General features: G+C 43.4%; 8 non-coding genes across 8 annotated transcripts; all 8 read right to left on the reverse strand.

Moving 5' to 3' along the window:
• Positions 1–605: 605 nt before the first annotated feature.
• On the reverse strand, positions 606–688 carry TRNAL-AAG (transfer RNA leucine (anticodon AAG)). Its single transcript has one exon. It is a non-coding gene; the product is annotated as a tRNA-Leu (tRNA).
• Positions 689–879: 191 nt separating this feature from the next.
• TRNAL-CAG (transfer RNA leucine (anticodon CAG)) lies at positions 880–962 on the reverse strand. Its single transcript has one exon. It is a non-coding gene; the product is annotated as a tRNA-Leu (tRNA).
• Positions 963–2,701: 1,739 nt separating this feature from the next.
• Positions 2,702–2,784, reverse strand: TRNAL-AAG (transfer RNA leucine (anticodon AAG)). Its single transcript has one exon. It is a non-coding gene; the product is annotated as a tRNA-Leu (tRNA).
• Positions 2,785–3,691: 907 nt separating this feature from the next.
• Positions 3,692–3,774, reverse strand: TRNAL-UAG (transfer RNA leucine (anticodon UAG)). The gene has a single exon. It is a non-coding gene; the product is annotated as a tRNA-Leu (tRNA).
• Positions 3,775–6,895: 3,121 nt separating this feature from the next.
• Positions 6,896–6,978, reverse strand: TRNAL-AAG (transfer RNA leucine (anticodon AAG)). The gene has a single exon. It is a non-coding gene; the product is annotated as a tRNA-Leu (tRNA).
• Positions 6,979–7,169: 191 nt separating this feature from the next.
• Positions 7,170–7,252, reverse strand: TRNAL-CAG (transfer RNA leucine (anticodon CAG)). Its single transcript has one exon. It is a non-coding gene; the product is annotated as a tRNA-Leu (tRNA).
• Positions 7,253–8,991: 1,739 nt separating this feature from the next.
• Positions 8,992–9,074, reverse strand: TRNAL-AAG (transfer RNA leucine (anticodon AAG)). Its single transcript has one exon. It is a non-coding gene; the product is annotated as a tRNA-Leu (tRNA).
• A 13,488-nt stretch (positions 9,075–22,562) lies between these two features.
• On the reverse strand, positions 22,563–22,645 carry TRNAL-UAG (transfer RNA leucine (anticodon UAG)). The gene has a single exon. It is a non-coding gene; the product is annotated as a tRNA-Leu (tRNA).
• Positions 22,646–22,980: the final 335 nt, after the last annotated feature.

Raw genomic sequence — 22,980 nt, forward strand, 5'->3', positions numbered from 1 at the left:
TGAGCACATGCAGTCTTTTGCTCTCTAGCCCCTGGCCTGGGACTTACCCTCACTGGCTGAGGCGTGAATTTCTGCATACCAACGTTGCATAGATGGTACGTTTGTGGTCGGTTTGCGATGGGTGGGAGGTCAAAAGCAGGGAAAAGTATGTCGCCTTCACTTCTAGTCTCCTCTTCTAGGCCTACCTGCCGTTCACTCACTCTGTCTTTGTTTCATTCTCTCCTTCCTCAACACCCCTTCTCACTCACTCGCTCTATCACTTGTGCTCTTTCCCCTTGCTCTGCATTTCATAGTGGAAACATCTCTTGAATGGAGCATTAGAAAATGAGGTTACATAAAATTAACAATCTACTTATTGGAAACCAAAAATATCACAAGACTGAATGTAACCCATTTCATTAATAAAAGGGACTTTTTAAGCACCCCCCAAAAAACACATAAAACACCACGAGTACTAGAAGAATATTATACGAGCTTGAAGACAGAATTGGGCAAATTAATTTGCAGTTGAAACTGAAGTTTGTTACTTATTCAGATATTATATGCACTGCCAATTTTTAGCTGAGATTCTAAAAGAACTTAGAGACAAAATGGACTTTAAGTTTTGTCAGAAGTGGGGTTCGAACCCACGCCTCCAGGAGAGACTGCGGCCTTAACGCAGCGCCTTAGACCACTCGGCCATCCTGACCACATTTGCTTGATCATCTACAGAGAGGGAAAGATATTGTGAACCAAAAAAAGCACACAACTTAGGTCATGAGTGGCTAGAGCAAGAAAAAAACTCACTGCACTTTTCCAAGTAGACAACCATATAAGCCCATGTGAGGGAAATGATCTGATTTTTTCTCTCTCAAGAAAAAAGTAGAGTAAACACACAATTGTCAGAAGTGGGATTTGAACCCACGCCTCCAGAAGAGACTGCGACCTGAACGCAGCGCCTTAGACCACTCGGCCATCCTGACTTGCATTTGTGGAACCTTCCACAGGCCAGACAGCCATGCAAGTGGGGTACCGAAAAGGCATGCACTCAATTTATTTATCCTATTATAAGTACTTCCAACAGATCTTTGAACAATCCATAGAGAGCAGTACCTATGAAGAACTCTTAAGACCTTTAAGGCGTACAAAGAGAAAGTGCTATTAACCAGCCACTTGAAAGGCCCAAAGCTGCTTTGAAATTGAGTCAACAGCCACCTCTTGGCTAGCTAAAGCAAATTCAACAAGGAATTTCAATGTCACAACATAGGGTGGAATACGCAAATCTAAGCAGCCCCTGATCACAGCCCGGAGGAAATTGCCGTAAGTGTGCTGGAGTCCAACTGTCTACCAGATGCTAGGCATTCTTCCATATTTGCATGGCCTGTCTGGCCAGGGCATACAAGAGCATGACTCTTCCAGATGAGCTCTTACATGGGTCCTATGCTCATATAGTAAGGACTGCACTTTGTCAGCAAGACTTTATACAACCGAAATATATGAGAAACCCCAGCTCTCTTGACTAGATGAGGACGGAATCACATCCCAGGTGAAGACCAACAGATGCAACTTCCATCAGATGTTAACCTGAAAAAGGAGATTACATCTCCAAAAGTCACATCAGAAGTTGGATTTGAACCCGCGCCTCCAGAGGAGACTGCGGCCTAAACACAGCGCCTTAGACCACTCGGCCATCCTGACAGTGCAGAGTCTTAAGAAATGTATAAAAGTCACTCAGAAATTTCTGCCTCCATGCAAGCCTGAAATAATTTAAACCTTCAAACACAAGGTGCAACTTTATGCACAGGTCAATAAACACAGAAGATCACATGTGAAAGCATTTCATTTCACAGGTGTACAATTTTTATGCTTTTAGAATACCTCATACCTCTCACCAGCTATTTAGGGTCCTGTATCCTACTCACAAAATTACCTTGCATGCGACCTCTCTCTCTACACAAACAACTACTGCACAAGAAGTAGGAAGGCAGAAGGTGGGGCATATTATGCAAATGTATGCTGTCATTGTGCCTTGCAGATTCATGCAGGATTTCTAGATCCTTGCTGGATACAAGAGAGCAGACCTTGTTTCAGATCAACTGTCCCTAGCAGGGAACGTCTGAGCACATGCAGTCTTTTGCTCTCTAGCCCCTGGCCTGGGACTTACCCTCACTGGCTGAGGCGTGAATTTCTGCATACCAACGTTGCATAGATGGTACGTTTGTGGTCGGTTTGGGATGGGTGGGAGGTCAAAAGCAGGGAAAAGTATGTCGCCTTCACTTCTAGTCTCCTCTTCTAGGCCTACCTGCCGTTCACTCACTCTGTCTTTGTTTCATTCTCTCCTTCCTCAACACCCCTTCTCACTCACTCGCTCTATCACTTGTGCTTTTTCCCCTTGCTCTGCATTTCATAGTGGAAACATCTCTTGAATGGAGCATTAGAAAATGAGGTTACATAAAATTAACAATCTACTTATTGGAAACCAAAAATATCACAAGACTGAATGTAACCCATTTCATTAATAAAAGGGACTTTTTAAGCACCCCCCAAAAAACACATAAAACACCACGAGTGCTAGAAGAATATTATACGAGCTTGAAGACAGAATTGGGCAAATTAATTTGCAGTTGAAACTGAAGTTTGTTACTTATTCAGATATTATATGCACTGCCAATTTTTAGCTGAGATTCTAAAAGAACTCAGAGACAAAATGGACTTAAAGTTTTGTCAGAAGTGGGATTCGAACCCACGTCTCCAGGAGAGACTGCAGCCTTAACGCAGCGCCTTAGACCACTCGGCCATCCTGACCACATGTTGCTTGATCATCTACAGAGAGGGAAAGATATTGTGAACCAAAAAAAGCACACATCTTAGGTCATGAGTGGCTAGAGCAAGAAAAAAACTCACTGCACTTTTCCAAGTAGACAACCATATAAGCCCATGTGAAGGAAATTATCTGATTTTTTCTCTCTCAAGAAAAAAGTAGAGTAAACACACAATTGTCAGAAGTGGGATTTGAACCGACGCCTCCAGAAGAGACTGCGACCTGAACGCAGCACCTTAGACCACTCGGCCATCCTGACTTGCATTTATAGAACCTTCCACAGGCCAGACAGCCATGCAAGTGGGGTACCGAAAAAGCATGCCCTCAATTTATTTATCCTATTATAAGTACTTCCAACAGATCTTTGAACAATCCATAGAGAGCAGTACCTATGAAGAACTCTTTATGCCTTTAAGGCGTACAAAGAGAAAGTGCTATTAACCAGCCACTTGAACGGCCCAAAGCTGCTTTGAAATTGAGTCAACAGCCACCTCTTGGCTAGCTAAAGCAAATTCAACAAGGAATTTCAATGTCACAACATAGGGTGGAATACGCAAATCTAAGCAGCCCCTGATCACAGCCCTGAGGAAATTGCCGTAAGTGTGCTGGAGTCCAACTGTCTACCAGATGCTAGGCATTCTTCCATATTTGCATGGCCTGTCTGGCCAGGGCATACAAGAGCATGACTCTTCCAGATGAGCTCTTACATGGGTCCTATGCTCATATAGTAAGGACTGCACTTTGTCAGCAAGACTTTATACAACCGAAATATATGAGAAACCCCAGCTCTCTTGACTAGATGAGGACGGAATCACATCCCAGGTGAAGACCAACAGATGCAACTTCCATCAGATGTTAACCTGAAAAAGGAGATTACATCTCCAAAAGTCATGTCAGAAGTGGGATTTGAACCCACGCCTCCAGAGGAGACTGCGGCCTAAACACAGCGCCTTAGACCACTCGGCCATCCTGACAGTGCAGAGTCTTAAGAAATGTATAAAAGTCACTCAGAAATTTCTGCCTCCATGCAAGCCTGAAATAATTTAAACCTTCAAACACAAGGTGCAACTTTATGCACAGGTCAATAAACACAGAAGATCACATGTGAAAGCATTTCATTTCACAGGTGTACAATTTTTATGCTTTTAGAATACCTCATACCTCTCACCAGCTATTTAGGGTCCTGTATTATACTCACAAAATTACCTTGCCTGCGACCTCTCTCTCTACACAAACAACTACTGCACAGGAAGTAGGAAGGCAGAAGGTGGGGCATATTATGCAAATGTATGCTGTCATTGTGCCTTGCAGATTCATGCAGGATTTCTAGATCCTTGCTGGATACAAGAGAGCAGACCTTGTTTCAGATCAACTGTCCCTAGCAGGGAACGTCTGAGCACATGCAGTCTTTTGCTCTCTAGCCCCTGGCCTGGGACTCACCCTCACTGGCTGAGGCGTGAATTTCTGCATACCAACGTTGCATAGATGGTACGTTTGTGGTCGGTTTGGGATGGGTGGGAGGTCAAAAGCAGGGAAAAGTATGTCGCCTTCACTTCTAGTCTCCTCTTCTAGGCATACCTGCTGTTCACTCACTCTGTCTTTGTTTCATTCTCTCCTTCCTCAACACCCCTTCTCACTCACTCGCTCTATCACTTGTGCTCTTTCCCCTTGCTCTGCATTTCATAGTGGAAACATCTCTTGAATGGAGCATTAGAAAATGAGGTTACATAAAATTAACAATCTACTTATTGGAAACCAAAAATATCACAAGACTGAATGTAACCCATTTCATTAATAAAAGGGACTTTTTAAGCACCCCCCAAAAAACACATAAAACACCACGAGTGCTAGAAGAATATTATACGAGCTTGAAGACAGAATTGGGCAAATTAATTTGCAGTTGAAACTGAAGTTTGTTACTTATTAAGATATTATATGCACTGCCAATTTTTAGCTGAGATTCTAAAAGAACTCAGAGACAAAATGGACTCAAAGTTTTATCAGAAGTGGGATCCGAACCCACGCCTCCAGGAGAGACCGTGGCCTTAACGCAGCGCCTTAGACCAATCGGCCATCCTGAACACATGTTGCTTGATTATCTACAGAGAGGGAAAGATATTGTGAACCAAAAAAAGCACACATCTTAGGTCATGAGTGGCTAGAGCAAGAAAAAAACTCACTGCACTTTTCCAAGTAGACAACCATATAAGCCCATGTGAGGGAAATGATCTGATTTTTTCTCTCTCAAGAAAAAAGTAGAGTAAACACACAATTGTCAGAAGTGGGATTTGAACCCACGCCTCCAGAAGAGACTGCGACCTGAACGCAGAACATTAGACCACTCGGCCATCCTGACTTGCTTTTGTGAAACCTTCCACAGGCCAGACTGCCATGCAAGTGGGGTACCGAAAAGGCATGCCCTCAATTTATTTATCCTATTATAAGTACTTCCAACAGATCTTTGAACAATCCATAGAGAGCAGTACCTATGAAGAACTCTTTAGACCTTTAAGGCGTACAAAGAGAAAGTGCTATTAACCAGCCACTTGAACGGCCCAAAGCTGCTTTGAAATTGAGTCAACAGCCACCTCTTGGCTAGCTAAAGCAAATTCAACAAGGAATTTCAATGTCACAACATAGGGTGGAATACGCAAATCTAAGCAGCCCCTGATCACAGACCTGAGGAAATTGCCGTAAGTGTGCTGGAGTCCAACTGTCTACCAGATGCTAGGCATTCTTCCATATTTGCATGGCCTTTCTGGCCAGGGCATACAAGAGCATGACTCTTCCAGATGAGCTCTTACATGGGTCCTATGCTCATATAGTAAGGACTGCACTTTGTCAGCAAGACTTTATACAACCGAAATATATGAGAAACCCCAGCTCTCTTGACTAGATGAGGACGGAATCACATCCCAGGTGAAGACCAACAGATGCAACTTCCATCAGATGTTAACCTGAAAAAGGAGATTACATCTCCAAAAGTCATGTCAGAAGTGGGATTCAAACCCACGCCTCCAGAGGAGACTGCAGCCTAAACACAGCGCCTTAGACCACTCGTCCATCCTGACAGTGCAGAGTCTTAAGAAATGTATAAAAGTCACTCAGAAATTTCTGCCTCCATGCAAGCCTGAAATAATTTAAACCTTCAAACACAAGGTGCAACTTTATGCACAGGACAATAAACACAGAAGATCACATGTGAAAGCATTTCATTTCACAGGTGTACAATTTTTATGCTTTTAGAATACCTCATACCTCTCACCAGCTATTTAGGGTCCTGTATCCTACTCACAAAATTACCTTGCATGCGACCTCTCTCTCTACACAAACAACTACTGCACAAGAAGTAGGAAGGCAGAAGGTGGGGCATATTATGCAAATGTATGCTGTCATTGTGCCTTGCAGATTCATGCAGGATTTCTAGATCCTTGCTGGATACAAGAGAGCAGACCTTGTTTCAGATCAACTGTCCCTAGCAGGGAACGTCTGAGCACATGCAGTCTTTTGCTCTCTAGCTCCTGGCCTGGGACTTACCCTCACTGGCTGAGGCGTGAATTTCTGCATACCAACGTTGCATAGATGGTACGTTTGTGGTCGGTTTGCGATGGGTGGGAGGTCAAAAGCAGGGAAAAGTATGTCGCCTTCACTTCTAGTCTCCTCTTCTAGGCCTACCTGCCGTTCACTCACTCTGTCTTTGTTTCATTCTCTCCTTCCTCAACACCCCTACTCACTCACTCGCTCTATCACTTGTGCTCTTTCCCCTTGCTCTGCATTTCATAGTGGAAACATCTCTTGAATGGAGCATTAGAAAATGAGGTTACATAAAATTAACAATCTACTTATTGGAAACCAAAAATATCACAAGACTGAATGTAACCCATTTCATTAATAAAAGGGACTTTTTAAGCACCCCCCAAAAAACACATAAAACACCACGAGTACTAGAAGAATATTATACGAGCTTGAAGACAGAATTGGGCAAATTAATTTGCAGTTGAAACTGAAGTTTGTTACTTATTCAGATATTATATGCACTGCCAATTTTTAGCTGAGATTCTAAAAGAACTTAGAGACAAAATGGACTTAAAGTTTTGTCAGAAGTGGGATTCGAACCCACGCCTCCAGGAGAGACTGCGGCCTTAACGCAGCGCCTTAGACCACTCGGCCATCCTGACCACATTTGCTTGATCATCTACAGAGAGGGAAAGATATTGTGAACCAAAAAAAGCACACAACTTAGGTCATGAGTGGCTAGAGCAAGAAAAAAACTCACTGCACTTTTCCAAGTAGACAACCATATAAGCCCATGTGAGGGAAATGATCTGATTTTTTCTCTCTCAAGAAAAAAGTAGAGTAAACACACAATTGTCAGAAGTGGGATTTGAACCCACGCCTCCAGAAGAGACTGCGACCTGAACGCAGCGCCTTAGACCACTCGGCCATCCTGACTTGCATTTGTGGAACCTTCCACAGGCCAGACAGCCATGCAAGTGGGGTACCGAAAAGGCATGCCCTCAATTTATTTATCCTATTATAAGTACTTCCAACAGATCTTTGAACAATCCATAGAGAGCAGTACCTATGAAGAACTCTTAAGACCTTTAAGGCGTACAAAGAGAAAGTGCTATTAACCAGCCACTTGAAAGGCCCAAAGCTGCTTTGAAATTGAGTCAACAGCCACCTCTTGGCTAGCTAAAGCAAATTCAACAAGGAATTTCAATGTCACAACATAGGGTGGAATACGCAAATCTAAGCAGCCCCTGATCACAGCCCGGAGGAAATTGCCGTAAGTGTGCTGGAGTCCAACTGTCTACCAGATGCTAGGCATTCTTCCATATTTGCATGGCCTGTCTGGCCAGGGCATACAAGAGCATGACTCTTCCAGATGAGCTCTTACATGGGTCCTATGCTCATATAGTAAGGACTGCACTTTGTCAGCAAGACTTTATACAACCGAAATATATGAGAAACCCCAGCTCTCTTGACTAGATGAGGACGGAATCACATCCCAGGTGAAGACCAACAGATGCAACTTCCATCAGATGTTAACCTGAAAAAGGAGATTACATCTCCAAAAGTCACATCAGAAGTTGGATTTGAACCCGCGCCTCCAGAGGAGACTGCGGCCTAAACACAGCGCCTTAGACCACTCGGCCATCCTGACAGTGCAGAGTCTTAAGAAATGTATAAAAGTCACTCAGAAATTTCTGCCTCCATGCAAGCCTGAAATAATTTAAACCTTCAAACACAAGGTGCAACTTTATGCACAGGTCAATAAACACAGAAGATCACATGTGAAAGCATTTCATTTCACAGGTGTACAATTTTTATGCTTTTAGAATACCTCATACCTCTCACCAGCTATTTAGGGTCCTGTATCCTACTCACAAAATTACCTTGCATGCGACCTCTCTCTCTACACAAACAACTACTGCACAAGAAGTAGGAAGGCAGAAGGTGGGGCATATTATGCAAATGTATGCTGTCATTGTGCCTTGCAGATTCATGCAGGATTTCTAGATCCTTGCTGGATACAAGAGAGCAGACCTTGTTTCAGATCAACTGTCCCTAGCAGGGAACGTCTGAGCACATGCAGTCTTTTGCTCTCTAGCCCCTGGCCTGGGACTTACCCTCACTGGCTGAGGCGTGAATTTCTGCATACCAACGTTGCATAGATGGTACGTTTGTGGTCGGTTTGGGATGGGTGGGAGGTCAAAAGCAGGGAAAAGTATGTCGCCTTCACTTCTAGTCTCCTCTTCTAGGCCTACCTGCCGTTCACTCACTCTGTCTTTGTTTCATTCTCTCCTTCCTCAACACCCCTTCTCACTCACTCGCTCTATCACTTGTGCTCTTTCCCCTTGCTCTGCATTTCATAGTGGAAACATCTCTTGAATGGAGCATTAGAAAATGAGGTTACATAAAATTAACAATCTACTTATTGGAAACCAAAAATATCACAAGACTGAATGTAACCCATTTCATTAATAAAAGGGACTTTTTAAGCACCCCCCAAAAAACACATAAAACACCACGAGTGCTAGAAGAATATTATACGAGCTTGAAGACAGAATTGGGCAAATTAATTTGCAGTTGAAACTGAAGTTTGTTACTTATTCAGATATTATATGCACTGCCAATTTTTAGCTGAGATTCTCAAAGAACTTAGAGACAAAATGGACTTAAAGTTTTGTCAGAAGTGGGATTCGAACCCACGCCTCCAGGAGAGACTGCGGCCTTAACGCAGCGCCTTAGACCACTCGGCCATCCTGACCACATTTGCTTGATCATCTACAGAGAGGGAAAGATATTGTGAACCAAAAAAAGCACACAACTTAGGTCATGAGTGGCTAGAGCAAGAAAAAAACTCACTGCACTTTTCCAAGTAGACAACCATATAAGCCCATGTGAGGGAAATGATCTGATTTTTTCTCTCTCAAGAAAAAAGTAGAGTAAACACACAATTGTCAGAAGGGGGATTTGAACCCACGCCTCCAGAAGAGACTGCGACCTGAACGCAGCGCCTTAGACCACTCGGCCATCCTGACTTGCATTTGTGGAACCTTCCACAGGCCAGACAGCCATGCAAGTGGGGTACCGAAAAGGCATGCCCTCAATTTATTTATCCTATTATAAGTACTTCCAACAGATCTTTGAACAATCCATAGAGAGCAGTACCTATGAAGAACTAATAAGACCTTTAAGGCGTACAAAGAGAAAGTGCTATTAACCAGCCACTTGAAAGGCCCAAAGCTGCTTTGAAATTGAGTCAACAGCCACCTCTTGGCTAGCTAAAGCAAATTCAACAAGGAATTTCAATGTCACAACATAGGGTGGAATACGCAAATCTAAGCAGCCCCTGATCACAGCCCTGAGGAAATTGCCGTAAGTGTGCTGGAGTCCAACTGTCTACCAGATGCTAGGCATTCTTCCATATTTGCATGGCCTGTCTGGCCAGGGCATACAAGAGCATGACTCTTCCAGATGAGCTCTTACATGGGTCCTATGCTCATATAGTAAGGACTGCACTTTGTCAGCAAGACTTTATACAACCGAAATATATGAGAAACCCCAGCTCTCTTGACTAGATGAGGACGGAATCACATCCCAGGTGAGGACCAACAGATGCAACCTCCATCAGATGTTAACCTGAAAAAGGAGATTACATCTCCAAAAGTCACATCAGAAGTTGGATTTGAACCCGCGCCTCCAGAGGAGACTGCGGCCTAAACACAGCGCCTTAGACCACTCGGCCATCCTGACAGTGCAGAGTCTTAAGAAATGTATAAAAGTCACTCAGAAATTTCTGCCTCCATGCAAGCCTGAAATAATTTAAACCTTCAAACACAAGGTGCAACTTTATGCACAGGTCAATAAACACAGAAGATCACATGTGAAAGCATTTCATTTCACAGGTGTACAATTTTTATGCTTTTAGAATACCTCATACCTCTCACCAGCTATTTAGGGTCCTGTATTATACTCACAAAATTACCTTGCCTGCGACCTCTCTCTCTACACAAACAACTACTGCACAGGAAGTAGGAAGGCAGAAGGTGGGGCATATTATGCAAATGTATGCTGTCATTGTGCCTTGCAGATTCATGCAGGATTTCTAGATCCTTGCTGGATACAAGAGAGCAGACCTTGTTTCAGATCAACTGTCCCTAGCAGGGAACGTCTGAGCACATGCAGTCTTTTGCTCTCTAGCCCCTGGCCTGGGACTTACCCTCACTGGCTGAGGCGTGAATTTCTGCATACCAACGTTGCATAGATGGTACGTTTGTGGTCGGTTTGGGATGGGTGGGAGGTCAAAAGCATGGAAAAGTATGTCGCCTTCACTTCTAGTCTCCTCTTCTAGGCCTACCTGCCGTTCACTCACTCTGTCTTTGTTTCATTCTCTCCTTCCTCAACACCCCTTCTCACTCACTCGCTCTATCACTTGTGCTCTTTCCCCTTGCTCTGCATTTCATAGTGGAAACATCTCTTGAATGGAGCATTAGAAAATGAGGTTACATAAAATTAACAATCTACTTATTGGAAACAGAAAATATCACAAGACTGAATGTAACCCATTTCATTAATAAAAGGGACTTTTTAAGCACCCCCCAAAAAACACATAAAACACCACGAGTGCTAGAAGAATATTATACGAGCTTGAAGACAGAATTGGGCAAATTAATTTGCAGTTGAAACTGAAGTTTGTTACTTATTCAGATATTATATGCACTGCCAATTTTTAGCTGAGATTCTAAAAGAACTCAGAGACAAAATGGACTCAAAGTTTTATCAGAAGTGGGATCCGAACCCACGCCTCCAGGAGAGACCGCGGCCTTAACGCAGCGCCTTAGACCACTCGGCCATCCTGACCACATGTTGCTTGATCATCTACAGAGAGGGAAAGATATTGTGAACCAAAAAAAGCACACATCGTAGGTCATGAGTGGCTAGAGCAAGAAAAAAACTCACTGCACTTTTCCAAGTAGACAACCATATAAGCCCATGTGAGGGAAATGATCTGATTTTTTCTCTCTCAAGAAAAAAGTAGAGTAAACACACAATTGTCAGAAGTGGGATTTGAACCCACGCCTTCAGAAGCGACTGCGACCTGAACGCAGCACATTAGACCACTCGGCCATCCTGACTTGCTTTTGTGGAACCTTCCACAGGCCAGACAGCCATGCAAGTGGGGTACCGAAAAGGCATGCCCTCAATTTATTTATCCTATTATAAGTACTTCCAACAGATCTTTGAACAATCCATAGAGAGCAGTACTTATGAAGAACTCTTTAGACTTTTAAGGCGTACAAAGAGAAAGTGCTATTAACCAGCCACTTGAACGGCCCAAAGCTGCTTTGAAATTGAGTCAACAGCCACCTCTTGGCTAGCTAAAGCAAATTCAACAAGGAATTTCAATGTCACAACATAGGGTGGAATACGCAAATCTAAGCAGCCCCTGATCACAGCCCTGAGGAAATTGCCGTAAGTGTGCTGGAGTCCAACTGTCTACCAGATGCTAGGCATTCTTCCATATTTGCATGGCCTGTCTGGCCAGGGCATACAAGAGCATGACTCTTCCAGATGAGCTCTTACATGGGTCCTATGCTCATATAGTAAGGACTGCACTTTGTCAGCAAGACTTTATACAACCGAAATATATGAGAAACCCCAGCTCTCTTGACTAGATGAGGACGGAATCACATCCCAGGTGAAGACCAACAGATGCAACTTCCATCAGATGTTAACCTGAAAAAGGAGATTACATCTCCAAAAGTCACATCAGAAGTTGGATTTGAACCCGCGCCTCCAGAGGAGACTGCGGCCTAAACACAGCGCCTTAGACCACTCGGCCATCCTGACAGTGCAGAGTCTTAAGAAATGTATAAAAGTCACTCAGAAATTTCTGCCTCCATGCAAGCCTGAAATAATTTAAACCTTCAAACACAAGGTGCAACTTTATGCACAGGTCAATAAACACAGAAGATCACATGTGAAAGTATTTCATTTCACAGGTGTACAATTTTTATGCTTTTAGAATACCTCATACCTCTCACCAGCTATTTAGGGTCCAGTATTATACTCACAAAATTACCTTGCCTGCGACCTCTCTCTCTACACAAACAACTACTGCACAGGAAGTAGGAAGGCAGAAGGTGGGGCATATTATGCAAATGTATGCTGTCATTGTGCCTTGCAGATTCATGCAGGATTTCTAGATCCTTGCTGGATACAAGAGAGCAGACCTTGTTTCAGATCAACTGTCCCTAGCAGGGAACGTCTGAGCACATGCAGTCTTTTGCTCTCTAGCCCCTGGCCTGGGACTTACCCTCACTGGCTGAGGCGTGAATTTCTGCATACCAACGTTGCATAGATGGTACGTTTGTGGTCGGTTTGGGATGGGTGGGAGGTCAAAAGCATGGAAAAGTATGTCGCCTTCACTTCTAGTCTCCTCTTCTAGGCCTACCTGCCGTTCACTCACTCTGTCTTTGTTTCATTCTCTCCTTCCTCAACACCCCTTCTCACTCACTCGCTCTATCACTTGTGCTCTTTCCCCTTGCTCTGCATTTCATAGTGGAAACATCTCTTGAATGGAGCATTAGAAAATGAGGTTACATAAAATTAACAATCTACTTATTGGAAACCAAAAATATCACAAGACTGAATGTAACCCATTTCATTAATAAAAGGGACTTTTTAAGCACCCCCCAAAAAACACATAAAACACCACGAGTGCTAGAAGAATATTATACGAGCTTGAAGACAGAATTGGGCAAATTAATTTGCAGTTGAAACTGAAGTTTGTTACTTATTCAGATATTATATGCACTGCCAATTTTTAGCTGAGATTCTAAAAGAACTCAGAGACAAAATGGACTCAAAGTTTTATCAGAAGTGGGATCCGAACCCACGCCTCCAGGAGAGACCGCGGCCTTAACGCAGCACCTTAGACCACTCGGCCATCCTGACCACATGTTGCTTGATCATCTACAGAGAGGGAAAGATATTGTGAACCAAAAAAAGCACACATCTTAGGTCATGAGTGGCTAGAGCAAGAAAAAAACTCACTGCACTTTTCCAAGTAGACAACCATATAAGCCCATGTGAGGGAAATGATCATATTTTTTCTCTCTCAAGAAAAAAGTAGAGTAAACACACAATTGTCAGAAGTGGGATTTGAACCCACGCCTTCAGAAGCGACTGCGACCTGAACGCAGCACATTAGACCACTCGGCCATCCTGACTTGCTTTTGTGGAACCTTCCACAGGCCAGACAGCCATGCAAGTGGGGTACCGAAAAGGCATGCCCTCAATTTATTTATCCTATTATAAGTACTTCCAACAGATCTTTGAACAATCCATAGAGAGCAGTACCTATGAAGAACTCTTTAGACTTTTAAGGCGTACAAAGAGAAAGTGCTATTAACCAGCCACTTGAACGGCCCAAAGCTGCTTTGAAATTGAGTCAACAGCCACCTCTTGGCTAGCTAAAGCAAATTCAACAAGGAATTTCAATGTCACAACATAGGGTGGAATACGCAAATCTAAGCAGCCCCTGATCACAGCCCTGAGGAAATTGCCGTAAGTGTGCTGGAGTCCAACTGTCTACCAGATGCTAGGCATTCTTCCATATTTGCATGGCCTGTCTGGCCAGGGCATACAAGAGCATGACTCTTCCAGATGAGCTCTTACATGGGTCCTATGCTCATATAGTAAGGACTGCACTTTGTCAGCAAGACTTTATACAACCGAAATATATGAGAAACCCCAGCTCTCTTGACTTGATGAGGACGGAATCACATCCCAGGTGAAGACCAACAGATGCAACTTCCATCAGATGTTAACCTGAAAAAGGAGATTACATCTCCAAAAGTCACATCAGAAGTTGGATTTGAACCCACGCCTCCAGAGGAGACTGCGGCCTAAACACAGCGCCTTAGACCACTCGGCCATCCTGACAGTGCAGAGTCTTAAGAAATGTATAAAAGTCACTCAGAAATTTCTGCCTCCATGCAAGCCTGAAATAATTTAAACCTTCAAACACAAGGTGCAACTTTATGCACAGGTCAATAAACACAGAAGATCACATGTGAAAGCATTTCATTTCACAGGTGTACAATTTTTATGCTTTTAGAATACCTCATACCTCTCACCAGCTATTTAGGGTCCTGTATTATACTCACAAAATTACCTTGCCTGCGACCTCTCTCTCTACACAAACAACTACTGCACAGGAAGTAGGAAGGCAGAAGGTGGGGCATATTATGCAAATGTATGCTGTCATTGTGCCTTGCAGATTCATGCAGGATTTCTAGATCCTTGCTGGATACAAGAGAGCAGACCTTGTTTCAGATCAACTGTCCCTAGCAGGGAACGTCTGAGCACATGCAGTCTTTTGCTCTCTAGCCCCTGGCCTGGGACTTACCCTCACTGGCTGAGGCGTGAATTTCTGCATACCAACGTTGCATAGATGGTACGTTTGTGGTCGGTTTGGGATGGGTGGGAGGTCAAAAGCATGGAAAAGTATGTCGCCTTCACTTCTAGTCTCCTCTTCTAGGCCTACCTGCCGTTCACTCACTCTGTCTTTGTTTCATTCTCTCCTTCCTCAACACCCCTTCTCACTCACTCGTTCTATCACTTGTGCTCTTTCCCCTTGCTCTGCATTTCATAGTGGAAACATCTCTTGAATGGAGCATTAGAAAATGAGGTTACATAAAATTAACAATCTACTTATTGGAAACCAAAAATATCACAAGACTGAATGTAACCCATTTCATTAATAAAAGGGACTTTTTAAGCACCCCCCAAAAAACACATAAAACACCACGAGTGCTAGAAGAATATTATACGAGCTTGAAGACAGAATTGGGCAAATTAATTTGCAGTTGAAACTGAAGTTTGTTACTTATTCAGATATTATATGCACTGCCAATTTTTAGCTGAGATTCTAAAAGAACTCAGAGACAAAATGGACTCAAAGTTTTATCAGAAGTGGGATCCGAACCCACGCCTCCAGGAGAGACCGCGGCCTTAACGCAGCGCCTTAGACCACTCGGCCATCCTGACCACATGTTGCTTGATCATCTACAGAGAGGGAAAGATATTGTGAACCAAAAAAAGCACACATCTTAGGTCATGAGTGGCTAGAGCAAGAAAAAAACTCACTGCACTTTTCCAAGTAGACAACCATATAAGCCCATGTGAGGGAAATGATCTGATTTTTTCTCTCTCAAGAAAAAAGTAGAGTAAACACACAATTGTCAGAAGTGGGATTTGAACCCACGCCTTCAGAAGCGACTGCTACCTGAACGCAGCACATTAGACCACTCGGCCATCCTGACTTGCTTTTGTGGAACCTTCCACAGGCCAGACAGCCATTCAAGTGGGGTACCGAAAAGGCATGCCCTCAATTTATTTATCCTATTATAAGTACTTCCAACAGATCTTTGAACAATCCATAGAGAGCAGTACCTATGAAGAACTCTTTAGACCTTTAAGGCGTACAAAGAGAAAGTGCTATTAACCAGCCACTTGAACGGCCCAAAGCTGCTTTGAAATTGAGTCAACAGCCACCTCTTGGCTAGCTAAAGCAAATTCAACAAGGAATTTCAATGTCACAACATAGGGTGGAATACGCAAATCTAAGCAGCCCCTGATCACAGACCTGAGGAAATTGCCGTAAGTGTGCTGGAGTCCAACCGTCTACCAAATGCTAGGCATTCTTCCATATTTGCATGGCCTTTCTGGCCAGGGCATACAAGAGCATGACTCTTCCAGATGAGCTCTTACATGGGTCCTATGCTCATATAGTAAGGACTTCACTTTGTCAGCAAGACTTTATACAACCGAAATATATGAGAAACCCCAGCTCTCTTGACTAGATGAGGACGGAATCACATCCCAGGTGAAGACCAACAGATGCAACTTCCATCAGATGTTAACCTGAAAAAGGAGATTATATCTCAAAAAGTCATGTCAGAAGTGAGATTCGAACCCACACCTCCAGAGGAGACTGCGGCCTAAACACAGCGCCTTAGACCACTCGGCCATCCTGACAGTGCAGAGTCTTAAGAAATGTATAAAAGTCACTCAGAAATTTCTGCCTCCATGCAAGCCTGAAATAATTTAAACCTTCAAACACAAGGTGCAACTTTATGCACAGGTCAATAAACACAGAAGATCACATGTGAAAGTATTTCATTTCACAGGTGTACAATTTTTATGCTTTTAGAATACCTCATACCTCTCACCAGCTATTTAGGGTCCAGTATTATACTCACAAAATTACCTTGCCTGCGACCTCTCTCTCTACACAAACAACTACTGCACAGGAAGTAGGAAGGCAGAAGGTGGGGCATATTATGCAAATGTATGCTGTCATTGTGCCTTGCAGATTCATGCAGGATTTCTAGATCCTTGCTGGATACAAGAGAGCAGACCTTGTTTCAGATCAACTGTCCCTAGCAGGGAACGTCTGAGCACATGCAGTCTTTTGCTCTCTAGCCCCTGGCCTGGGACTTACCCTCACTGGCTGAGGCGTGAATTTCTGCATACCAACGTTGCATAGATGGTACGTTTGTGGTCGGTTTGGGATGGGTGGGAGGTCAAAAGCATGGAAAAGTATGTCGCCTTCACTTCTAGTCTCCTCTTCTAGGCCTACCTGCCGTTCACTCACTCTGTCTTTGTTTCATTCTCTCCTTCCTCAACACCCCTTCTCACTCACTCGCTCTATCACTTGTGCTCTTTCCCCTTGCTCTGCATTTCATAGTGGAAACATCTCTTGAATGGAGCATTAGAAAATGAGGTTACATAAAATTAACAATCTACTTATTGGAAACCAAAAATATCACAAGACTGAATGTAACCCATTTCATTAATAAAAGGGACTTTTTAAGCACCCCCCAAAAAACACATAAAACACCACGAGTGCTAGAAGAATATTATACGAGCTTGAAGACAGAATTGGGCAAATTAATTTGCAGTTGAAACTGAAGTTTGTTACTTATTCAGATATTATATGCACTGCCAATTTTTAGCTGAGATTCTAAAAGAACTCAGAGACAAAATGGACTCAAAGTTTTATCAGAAGTGGGATCCGAACCCACGCCTCCAGGAGAGACCGCGGCCTTAACGCAGCACCTTAGACCACTCGGCCATCCTGACCACATGTTGCTTGATCATCTACAGAGAGGGAAAGATATTGTGAACCAAAAAAAGCACACATCTTAGGTCATGAGTGGCTAGAGCAAGAAAAAAACTCACTGCACTTTTCCAAGTAGACAACCATATAAGCCCATGTGAGGGAAATGATCATATTTTTTCTCTCTCAAGAAAAAAGTAGAGTAAACACACAATTGTCAGAAGTGGGATTTGAACCCACGCCTTCAGAAGCGACTGCGACCTGAACGCAGCACATTAGACCACTCGGCCATCCTGACTTGCTTTTGTGGAACCTTCCACAGGCCAGACAGCCATGCAAGTGGGGTACCGAAAAGGCATGCCCTCAATTTATTTATCCTATTATAAGTACTTCCAACAGATCTTTGAACAATCCATAGAGAGCAGTACCTATGAAGAACTCTTTAGACTTTTAAGGCGTACAAAGAGAAAGTGCTATTAACCAGCCACTTGAACGGCCCAAAGCTGCTTTGAAATTGAGTCAACAGCCACCTCTTGGCTAGCTAAAGCAAATTCAACAAGGAATTTCAATGTCACAACATAGGGTGGAATACGCAAATCTAAGCAGCCCCTGATCACAGCCCTGAGGAAATTGCCGTAAGTGTGCTGGAGTCCAACTGTCTACCAGATGCTAGGCATTCTTCCATATTTGCATGGCCTGTCTGGCCAGGGCATACAAGAGCATGACTCTTCCAGATGAGCTCTTACATGGGTCCTATGCTCATATAGTAAGGACTGCACTTTGTCAGCAAGACTTTATACAACCGAAATATATGAGAAACCCCAGCTCTCTTGACTTGATGAGGACGGAATCACATCCCAGGTGAAGACCAACAGATGCAACTTCCATCAGATGTTAACCTGAAAAAGGAGATTACATCTCCAAAAGTCACATCAGAAGTTGGATTTGAACCCACGCCTCCAGAGGAGACTGCGGCCTAAACACAGCGCCTTAGACCACTCGGCCATCCTGACAGTGCAGAGTCTTAAGAAATGTATAAAAGTCACTCAGAAATTTCTGCCTCCATGCAAGCCTGAAATAATTTAAACCTTCAAACACAAGGTGCAACTTTATGCACAGGTCAATAAACACAGAAGATCACATGTGAAAGCATTTCATTTCACAGGTGTACAATTTTTATGCTTTTAGAATACCTCATACCTCTCACCAGCTATTTAGGGTCCTGTATTATACTCACAAAATTACCTTGCCTGCGACCTCTCTCTCTACACAAACAACTACTGCACAGGAAGTAGGAAGGCAGAAGGTGGGGCATATTATGCAAATGTATGCTGTCATTGTGCCTTGCAGATTCATGCAGGATTTCTAGATCCTTGCTGGATACAAGAGAGCAGACCTTGTTTCAGATCAACTGTCCCTAGCAGGGAACGTCTGAGCACATGCAGTCTTTTGCTCTCTAGCCCCTGGCCTGGGACTTACCCTCACTGGCTGAGGCGTGAATTTCTGCATACCAACGTTGCATAGATGGTACGTTTGTGGTCGGTTTGGGATGGGTGGGAGGTCAAAAGCATGGAAAAGTATGTCGCCTTCACTTCTAGTCTCCTCTTCTAGGCCTACCTGCCGTTCACTCACTCTGTCTTTGTTTCATTCTCTCCTTCCTCAACACCCCTTCTCACTCACTCGCTCTATCACTTGTGCTCTTTCCCCTTGCTCTGCATTTCATAGTGGAAACATCTCTTGAATGGAGCATTAGAAAATGAGGTTACATAAAATTAACAATCTACTTATTGGAAACCAAAAATATCACAAGACTGAATGTAACCCATTTCATTAATAAAAGGGACTTTTTAAGCACCCCCCAAAAAACACATAAAACACCACGAGTGCTAGAAGAATATTATACGAGCTTGAAGACAGAATTGGGCAAATTAATTTGCAGTTGAAACTGAAGTTTGTTACTTATTCAGATATTATATGCACTGCCAATTTTTAGCTGAGATTCTAAAAGAACTCAGAGACAAAATGGACTCAAAGTTTTATCAGAAGTGGGATCCGAACCCACGCCTCCAGGAGAGACCGCGGCCTTAACGCAGCGCCTTAGACCACTCGGCCATCCTGACCACATGTTGCTTGATCATCTACAGAGAGGGAAAGATATTGTGAACCAAAAAAAGCACACATCTTAGGTCATGAGTGGCTAGAGCAAGAAAAAAACTCACTGCACTTTTCCAAGTAGACAACCATATAAGCCCATGTGAGGGAAATGATCTGATTTTTTCTCTCTCAAGAAAAAAGTAGAGTAAACACACAATTGTCAGAAGTGGGATTTGAACCCACGCCTTCAGAAGCGACTGCTACCTGAACGCAGCACATTAGACCACTCGGCCATCCTGACTTGCTTTTGTGGAACCTTCCACAGGCCAGACAGCCATTCAAGTGGGGTACCGAAAAGGCATGCCCTCAATTTATTTATCCTATTATAAGTACTTCCAACAGATCTTTGAACAATCCATAGAGAGCAGTACCTATGAAGAACTCTTTAGACCTTTAAGGCGTACAAAGAGAAAGTGCTATTAACCAGCCACTTGAACGGCCCAAAGCTGCTTTGAAATTGAGTCAACAGCCACCTCTTGGCTAGCTAAAGCAAATTCAACAAGGAATTTCAATGTCACAACATAGGGTGGAATACGCAAATCTAAGCAGCCCCTGATCACAGACCTGAGGAAATTGCCGTAAGTGTGCTGGAGTCCAACCGTCTACCAAATGCTAGGCATTCTTCCATATTTGCATGGCCTTTCTGGCCAGGGCATACAAGAGCATGACTCTTCCAGATGAGCTCTTACATGGGTCCTATGCTCATATAGTAAGGACTTCACTTTGTCAGCAAGACTTTATACAACCGAAATATATGAGAAACCCCAGCTCTCTTGACTAGATGAGGACGGAATCACATCCCAGGTGAAGACCAACAGATGCAACTTCCATCAGATGTTAACCTGAAAAAGGAGATTATATCTCAAAAAGTCATGTCAGAAGTGAGATTCGAACCCACACCTCCAGAGGAGACTGCGGCCTAAACACAGCGCCTTAGACCACTCGGCCATCCTGACAGCGAAGAGTCTTAAGAAATGTATAAAAGTCACTCAGAAATTTCTGCCTCCATGCAAGCCTGAAATAATTTAAAACTTCAAACAGAAGTTGCAACTTTATGCACAGGACAATAAACACAGAATATCACATGTGAAAGCATTACATTTCACAGGTGTACAATTTGTATGCTTTTAGAATACCTCATACCTCTCACCACCTATTTAGGGTCCTGTATCCTACTCACAAAATTACCTTGCCTGCGACCTCTCTCTCTAAACAAACAACTACTGCACAGGAAGTAGGAAGGCAGAAGGTGGGGCATATTATGCAAATGTATGCTGTCATTGTGCCTTGCAGATTCATGCCGGATTTCTAGATCCTTGCAGGATACAAGAGAGCAGACCTTGTTTCAGATCAACTGTCCCTAGCAGGGAACGTCTGAGCACATGCAGTCTTTTGCTCTCTAGCCCCTGGCCTTGGACTCACCCTCACTGGCTGAGGCGTGAATTTCTGCATACCAACGTTGCACAGATGGTACGTTTGTGGTCGGTTTGGGATGGGTGGGAGGTCAAAAGCAGGGAAAAGTATGTCGCCTTCACTTCTAGTCTCCTCTTCTAGGCCTACCTGCCGTTCACTCACTCTGTCTTTGTTTCATTCTCTCCATCCTCAACACCCCTTCTCACTCACTCGCTCTATCACTTGTGCTCTTTCCCCTTGCTCTGCATTTCATAGTGGAAACATCTCTTAAATGGAGCATTAGAAAATGATGTTACATAAAATTAACAATCTACTTATTGGAAACCAAAAATATCACAAGACTGAATGTAACCCATTTCATTAATAAAAGGGACTTTTTAAGCACCCCCCAAAAAACACATAAAACACCACGAGTGCTAGAAGAATATTATACGAGCTTGAAGACAGAATTGGGCAAATTAATTTGCAGTTGAAACTGAAGTTTGTTACTTATTCAGATATTATATGCACTGCCAATTTTTAGCTGAGATTCTAAAAGAACTCAGAGACAAAATGGACTTAAAGTTTTGTCAGAAGTGGGATTCGAACCCACGTCTCCAGGAGAGACTGCGGCCTTAACGCAGTGCCTTAGACCACTCTGCAATCCTGACCACATGTTGCTTGATCATCTACAGAGAGGGAAAGATATTGTGAACCAAAAAAAGCACACATCTTAGGTCATGAGTGGCTAGAGCAAGAAAAAAACTCACTGCACTTTTCCAATTAGACAACCATATAAGCCCATGTGAGGGAAATGATCTATTTTTTTCTCTCTCAAGAAAAAAGTAGAGTAAACACACAATTGTAAGAAGTGGGATTTGAACCCACGCCTCCAGAAGAGACTGCGACCTGAACGCAGCGCCTTAGACCACTAGGCCATCCTGACTTGCATTTGTGGAACCTTCCACAGGCCAGACAGCCATGCAAGTGGGGTACCGAAAAGGCATGCCCTCAATTTATTTATCCTATTATAAGTACTTCCAACAGATCTTTGAACAATCCATAGAGAGCAGTACCTATGAAGAACTCTTTAGACCTTTAAGGCGTACAAAGAGAAAGTGCTATTAACCAGCCACTTGAACGGCCCAAAGCTGCTTTGAAATTGAGTCAACAGCCACCTCTTGGCTAGCTAAAGCAAATTCAACAAGGAATTTCAATGTCACAACATAGGGTGGAATACGCAAATCTAAGCAGCCCCTGATCACAGCCCTGAGGAAATTGCCGTAAGTGTGCTGGAGTCCAACTGTCTACCAGATGCTAGGCATTCTTCCATATTTGCATTGCCTGTCTGGCCAGGGCACACAAGAGCATGACTCTTCCAGATGAGCTCTTACATGGGTCCTATGCTCATATAGTAAGGACTGCACTTTGTCAGCAAGACTTTATACAACCGAAATATATGAGAAACCCCAGCTCTCTTTACTAGATGAGGACGGAATCACATCCCAGGTGAAGACCAACAGATGCAACTTCCATCAGATGTTAACCTGAAAAAGGAGATTACATCTCCAAAAGTCATGTCAGAAGTGGGATTCAAACCCACGCCTCCAGAGGAGACTGCGGCCTAAACACAGCGCCTTAGACCACTCGGCCATCCTGACAGTGCAGAGTCTTAAGAAATGTATAAAAGTCACTCAGAAATTTCTGCCTCCATGCAAGCCTGAAATAATTTAAACCTTCAAACACAAGGTGCAACTTTATGCACAGGACAATAAACACAGAAGATCACATGTGAAAGCATTTCATTTCACAGGTGTACAATATTTATGCTTTTAGAATACCTCATACCTCTCACCAGCTATTTAGGGTCCTGTATCCTACTCACAAAATTACCTTGCATGCGACCTCTCTCTCTACACAAACAACTACTGCACAGGAAGTAGGAAGGCAGAAGGTGGGGCATATTATGCAAATGTATGCTGTCATTGTGCCTTGC

Source organism: Lissotriton vulgaris, chromosome 8 (genome assembly GCF_964263255.1).
Source record: "Lissotriton vulgaris chromosome 8, aLisVul1.2, whole genome shotgun sequence".
Classification (NCBI taxonomy): Eukaryota; Metazoa; Chordata; class Amphibia; order Caudata; family Salamandridae; genus Lissotriton; species Lissotriton vulgaris.